Source organism: Silene latifolia, chromosome 10, assembly GCF_048544455.1.
Source record: "Silene latifolia isolate original U9 population chromosome 10, ASM4854445v1, whole genome shotgun sequence".
NCBI classification, from domain to species: Eukaryota; Viridiplantae; Streptophyta; class Magnoliopsida; order Caryophyllales; family Caryophyllaceae; genus Silene; species Silene latifolia.
This window is the reverse complement of record NC_133535.1, coordinates 129,250,163-129,257,173: the sequence shown is the minus strand read 5'-3', so window position 1 is coordinate 129,257,173 and position 7,011 is coordinate 129,250,163.

The following is a 7,011-nucleotide window of genomic DNA, read 5'->3' as shown; positions in this document are numbered from 1 at the left end:
TAAGCTTTTAAAGAATGGTTAAGAGTATCGATTTTTGTTACCCAAAAGTTCTTAAATATGAAACCTTAGCAAAAATATAAAACAACAAGAGCAAAATTCGTTATCCCAAATTTTATTTCTAGATCGGCCCTGCCTCTAAAGAAAAAAAAGAGCTACACCATATAAAATAAGTCTGTACTATAACAACAAGTCAACAGCAAAGTCCAAATTATGTTACAAATATTGTTTTAAGGAAGCCGATTTAGTAATACATCAGCAGCTCGATATTTTAAATTAGACATAAAACATAATATATTTTCCCTATTTGTAAGGTGCGGCAATTCCTACGGGCAGAGATGTGTAGATACCTCATTTCTGCACCTCCCGCAAACCACCCGGTGATGATTGGGCCGCATGTTTGGTACGCGGAGCGATTTGTGACAGTTCGTAAGTTTATCGTCAAGTGATCGCTCAAATACTTGTGTCTACCTCTTAATTGTCATCTACGTGCCGATACGGTCGTTTTGGCAGTAATTAGAGTACATTTGGAGTCCGGGTCAAAAAACCGTCTTCATTTTCTAAAACCGAGTCAGGATGTTCTGGAATGTTCCGGATATTTCTATTCCATATTTTGCAATCTTTTAATCTTTGATAAAGAATTTCCCGTAATATTCACACAAAATATTAAGGAAAATAAGATTAATCCATTATTCCATAATTAAAACACGGAAATCTTTCTTTCGCAGGAGGAAACCACTTGGTAAAGGACGCAGCAAGTGTTGCGCCTCTTCCAAGAGACGCAGTGCCTGCTGCGCCTCTTCCCAAGTCCTTCTTTGCGTATTTTTCGTATCTTTTCATATCTTTTCGAGATTCACTTCCAAAGTTTCTCCGAAATCCCTACTTCCTCCGTGTGATTAGTATAAATAGAGACCTTCGGTCTCACATATTTCTCACGCGAGCGTCCGCCCTTCTCTTCTCCCTTTGCATTCTAAGACCACGTTCTTACTTTTTGGCGTCTACGTGCTTGAACTTTCGACCACGTAAGCTCGGATCCTTCTGAGTACCAGCCTCGTTTTGCATGACCGACCAACTTGACCAACTCCACAATTAATCAACTTTAATCAATCTGTTTAATTTCCTCTTACGAGAGCACTTTCGTCTACATTCGAGTCGAGCATCACTAAACGTTAACTTAGTTCATCTCGTTTCGTCAAACATGTAAGTCTGAGGGTGTAAATCCTTATTTTATTATTGTTCTTTATTTATTGTAATTATCTTGTAAGGTTTATGTCGAAAATACTTTTAAAACCGATTTATAAACCATGTTTTAAAATCCTTCTTACGGATTATCAGGAGACAACCGTCAAGAAAGGACGCAGCAACTGTTGCGCCTCTTCGAAGGGACGCAGCACCTGCTGCGCCTCTTCGTGAGGCTGCCGCAGTTCCTGCTTCCTTTCTTCTTCCTTCGTCTTTTGTCGTCTGTTCGTTTTCGTTTTCTTTGTTTGTTCTTTGTTTCATTGACACAATAATTTGATCATGATAATTCTAACATGTAAATAAATTATTATTAATTAATTCGTCATTAATTCCCGACTTAAATCCCTTATAATCCAATATTTGCGGGTTTTCATCATTAAAGTCAATCCGGGTTTTAGAGGTTCGATTCATTAATATTGAGTCTCTGGAATTCAATCTTTGACATAGTTGCATCTATTATTCATCGTCACCATCGTTAATTCGTCATTAATAACCTGTTTAGTCTAATTAATTGTATTAGTTTGTTAATTTGTAATTAATTAACCTTATAATCTTGCAAATATTCGTTCTAATCGGTTTCGTCCATGTTTTATTGTTTTTATGACCCTTAATCACATGTAAATAATATGTTAACCACTTTCATCCGAGTCAAATATTCATAATCGATCAATAAAATCACTAACGAGTATTAACAATTTGCAATTCCGGCTTCACAGCCAGAACTGAGCCAAGGAACGGACACAACAAGTGATGTGCCTCTTCCAAGGGACGCAGCTCTGCTGCGCCTGTTCCTGGTTGATTTCTGTCTCTGAACTCCCATTTTGCCTTGACCTAGTTTATTAGTTTCCGTATAATTAACTACTAATCGTATTATCACCCTAATTCCTGTTCGTTAATTTATTTATTCTTTCTCAAATTATCCGTTTTAAATGTATTTTCGACATAAATCATTAATCCATTGTAATTATTGTAATTTTTCATTATTGTATTTATTATTGTATTTCTTTTATTGTATCACTTATATGCTTTCACATGTAATCAATTTAAATCCCAATTCGACCCCAATTTATGTGCTAATTACTTGTTCACCAACTTATCTAATTCTCACATGCTAGGATCAATTTATTGGATGTTGCATTGCATGCATATAAATCGACAATATATCGAGTATGGATAACTTCCCTAATCATTAGTAGAGGCCGCTATCGAGGCGGGCGGGATTAGGTGTTCGATCAAAAGAGCTTCCTAATACGTACCCTCACCCCTTACTCCAGATCTCTGTGAACATCCGTGTTCATTGGCATCCACGAGAGTCATTCTAGACATAGAATGCTAAGGGTAACGAGTTCTTGGTGTTCATGTCACTATTTTGTGTCTTGACATGGCACGAGGTATTCGAACGGTTTCCAATTTTCTACAATAAATTGGTGGCGACTCCACAAATGCAAACGCTTGTTCCCAAGCGCCCCCGTGGCTCATGTCCACAGTTTGGCCACTCCGCTGGGGATAATTCACTTACGTGTAGCCAAAAGGGTGAAACTTGAACAAGGTTAGGGAATAGTTTGTACAAGACAATTGTTGGTTTTCATAACTCGGTCTTTCTAGATCGTTTCATTCGGCCTTCTTAGGCCCAACCCAACCCATTCGACCAATCGTCCCGTCTAAACGGTTCTAATTCTTATTTGGGCCTAAATATGGATAGCGATTGACGTCATCCATACCATGGTACTTACTCTTGTTTGTATCGAGGACTTTTCACTACTTGAGGAAATGGACTAGGAATCGGCCTTACTCTTGTTTGGTACGAACCTCTCCACAGAGTTCGGGTTTGATTGTTCGGTATGACAACCCACCCTTTAAACCAAAACCCTTTTAAATGCACTCAGCATCCCGTTATAATGCTTGTATAATGTTTGTACCATATGTGATCACCATTTCTAAAACAAACCATGACGATTTTTGTAAAACCAAAATCCTTCTTTAACATGTAAAAATTTCGAAACTTGGGCCTAATTTAGCGCAAAACCAGTCGAAACTCTGTCCAATTGTCGAGTCAAAATCCAGGCCTTAAAACCCATTTCAAAATCTCACTTCGAGTCCACTCCTACAACTACACTAAAGTTGACTAGGACCAACATTTTTCAAACTTTGTCATTTCTTCAAAACTCACTTGACACAAGTGGCACAATCCCACTTCACGAGTCAAAACATCTCTTTTCGAGTAAGTGTGCTAAAATGGTCGATCGTATTTTGATTCGTCGTCGATCTCTTATCCAGTTTTCAAGATGCCTGAAACAAGCGACGTGAATTTCAACCAGCTCCAGAATGGTAATGATCAAATCCTAGCTGCTCTAGCTCGTCTCCAAGTTACTCAAGACCAAGTGTATAATCGCCTTGACATAATCGAGGGCCGAATATATGCCGTGGAAACGAGGATGCCTCCTCGAGAAAGCGAAGTGTCTGATGAATTTGTGAACAACTTCGGGGACGAAAACCCTCCCATGGGTATGACTGCAGCTGAGAAACGACTCCAATACTTGGAGGAGCAATTGATGTATCTCAAAGGGGATGACATTTATAGGGAAAACAATCGCAAATATGAGGCCGTGAGTTCCAAGTTGCCAACCAACTTCAACATGACGGATATCCCTAAATTCAAGGGGCACGAAAACCCTTTGAACCATATCCGTGCTTTCAAGGATTACATGTCTATCAAAGGCATTAAACCCGAGATCTTCTTAAGGATCTTTCCTTCATCTCTTGACACCATCCCAAAACAATGGTTCTATTCGCTAGAGCACAAGAAAATCGCTACCTGGGACGATGCCGCAATCGAGTTTCCTAAACAATATGCGGATAATGCTGAAATCCAAGTCAACATGCGCACTTTAGAGGTTCTTACCCAAAATGACAAAGAAGGTTTCACCGACTTCCTAAGTCAGTGGAGGAAGACTAGTACTCAACTTGTTGAACGCCCGGATGAAGCTACCCTCGTGGAGAAATTCGTGGACAACCTAAAACCCATCTATGCAAATCATTTGAGGTATCAAAACATCAAGACCTTCAAAGACTTAACCGTACTAGGGACAAGGATTGAAGATGACATTAATAAAGGGCTTTTGTCCAAAGCGATAGGTCGTGGATATCAAGGCTCGACAAGTCGTTCTTACGGCTCTACTAGCAAAACTGATGAAGTTAACCTTCTCGATCCATCTAAGAAGAATACCCCTCCAAGGAAATTCACAAATTTAGGGGACACATATTCCAACGCTCTGAAAAGGTTGATGAAGCTGGGTAAACTTCAACCCATAGGCCATACACCCGAACCAGAAAAGAAATCCAAGTTCTGGGATGAGAATTCGTACTGTGAATACCATAAAGGTAAGGGACATGATACAGAAAAATGCTACAAACTGAAAAATTTACTTCAAGATATGATTGAAGACGGTCGCCTACCAATACCACCTGGAGGTAAGCCTAACAACACTCAGAATCCTCTTGGAATTCTAGTGATTACAAGTGAAGAATCTACCATAGATTGTTCACACCTCATTTCTCCAGTCGAAGATGAAATTCATGCAATAGAAAATGAAGGGAACTACTCTACAATTTCTCCAACCATCATTGATTTCATTGCATGGGCAAAGAGTGTGGATAGGCAAGTCAAGGAACTAGAGAGTGCAGTGGCAATCCTACGTGATCCCAACGCAACACCTAAAGAACGTGCACCACTAGTCTTCTCTCAAAATACTACAATGCGAGAAGTAGTAGCCATGGTTAATGAACTAGTCAACCAAATTATCAAATTAGAGGCTGAAATCATGAGAATGAGGGAACTTGCTACCGTCAATGGATTATGGGCCGATGATGATGAAGACGAGTATCTCACTGAACACTACCTAGTAAAACTCAGTGAGGAAATAGTCCAAAACTGTGAAGATCAAGATGTAGACCACCTTACTCGTTCGGGACGCCCATCCCAAAACACTTCCCAAAATGGTCCCATAGTGAACGGTCCAACCAATGTGGTCATGCAAAATAATAATGAAGAAGGCTCTTCTGACCACTTGCTAAAGAAACTACAGAAGACAAAGGCTGATCTTTCAGTCTGGCAACTAGTGGCAAGCTCATTCCCACATCGCCAAGCTTTATTACAAGCCTTGGCCAAACTAAATGTGGCACATAACTCCACACCCGACGACGTGGTCAACTTGGTCTTCCAAGAATCACCAAAGCTAAGTAATCCTATTACTTTCTCGGATGAATATTTGCCACCCTTTGGTGCTAGTTATAACTTGGCTCTTTATATCACTGTCATTTGCTTAAAGAAGAATGTGCCAATGACTTTGGTAGATGATGGCTCCGCAGTCAATGTCATACCCCTCAAAACGGCATACAAATTGGGCATGAAAGAGTCGGATTGGACCCCTACCAACCAAGGTGTTCGCGCATATGATGGTACACGGCGAAAGGTAGTAAGACTTGTTAACCTAACCATAGCCACAGGGCCGATTGAGCGAAAGGTCAACTTTCAAATAGTGGACATTGAGGCATCCTTTAACATATTTCTGGGAAGACCCTGGATTCACGCTTCCAAAGCGGTAACATCCACACTCCACCAGAAAATCAAAATCCCACTAAATGGTAAAGTGGTGACGATCACTTCGTCGCCCATCAAGGCAGTAATCGAAAAGAAGTCAAGTAATCAAGTCCTTGCAGATCCAGTACATGAACTTGGGGGCTTCCATATCATAAATGTCATAGAAAGTGAGTTGGCACCCTTGTACTTCAATCCCTACTCTAACTTAGTGATCAACCACATACTCAAAACCCAGGGATACTTCCCGGTAATGCCTTTGAATCCTATCCGAAGAAACACCTTTGCACCCTACAAAGAGGGTAACTCACAAAGAATACCCCTGGGACTAGGATACAAACCCACTAAAGAGGAAGTTCTCGAGATGCTCACTCAAGTTCAAAACCGTAAGAACGTGGGAATCCAAATGCGACCCTACCTCCCTACCCTAAATGGATACTTCGTTAGGGAAGAAAGTCAAGATATCTTTCACGGATTTCCCGAGCCTTGGCACTATCTCGAAAGGAAGCTAGCCGGAATCGAGATCTTTCACGACTGCTACTTCATTCCTCCAGAAACGGTTCCTACTGTCAAGGCTCGTCAAGCACCTTGCTTAGACGAACAAGCCGTGAGTCTGCTATTTGTAGAAGATCGATTTGTTAGAGCCACACAGGATGAGATCATTACCATGATACTTCAAGACGATCACTTCAACCCTACCGCATTAATCACAGAAACCAACACCAATTAGCAGAAAGGATGGAGAAAATCGATCAAGTGGACAAATAATCAAGGAAGACTCTTCAAGCTCACCACTGGAGAAGGAGAGATGTTCAAAGGAGAACCAAAAGACGATGAATTCGAGTCAGAGTCAGAGTCGGAGTCAGAGTCGGAGTCTAGAGAAGTTCCTAGGGAGTCTCCTCCTGTCGTCATTCCCACTCCCCTCGTTTCTCCTAGCTTAGTGTCAAATAGCAACAGTAGTTCGGGAAATGTCCCAATGGCTGTCCCTTTACCGCCACTGACTACAGATCAGATGGCTTCTTTGTTTCAACTTTTCTCAAATTTTAATATGAATAAATCAGGTTCTGCTTACTCTTCGTGTTATCTTGAATGCAATTCTGTTTACGATGATGAAGAGGATGACCCAGACCCAGACTCAATCGAAATACCTCCCTACATAGCCAAAGAAATACTACAAG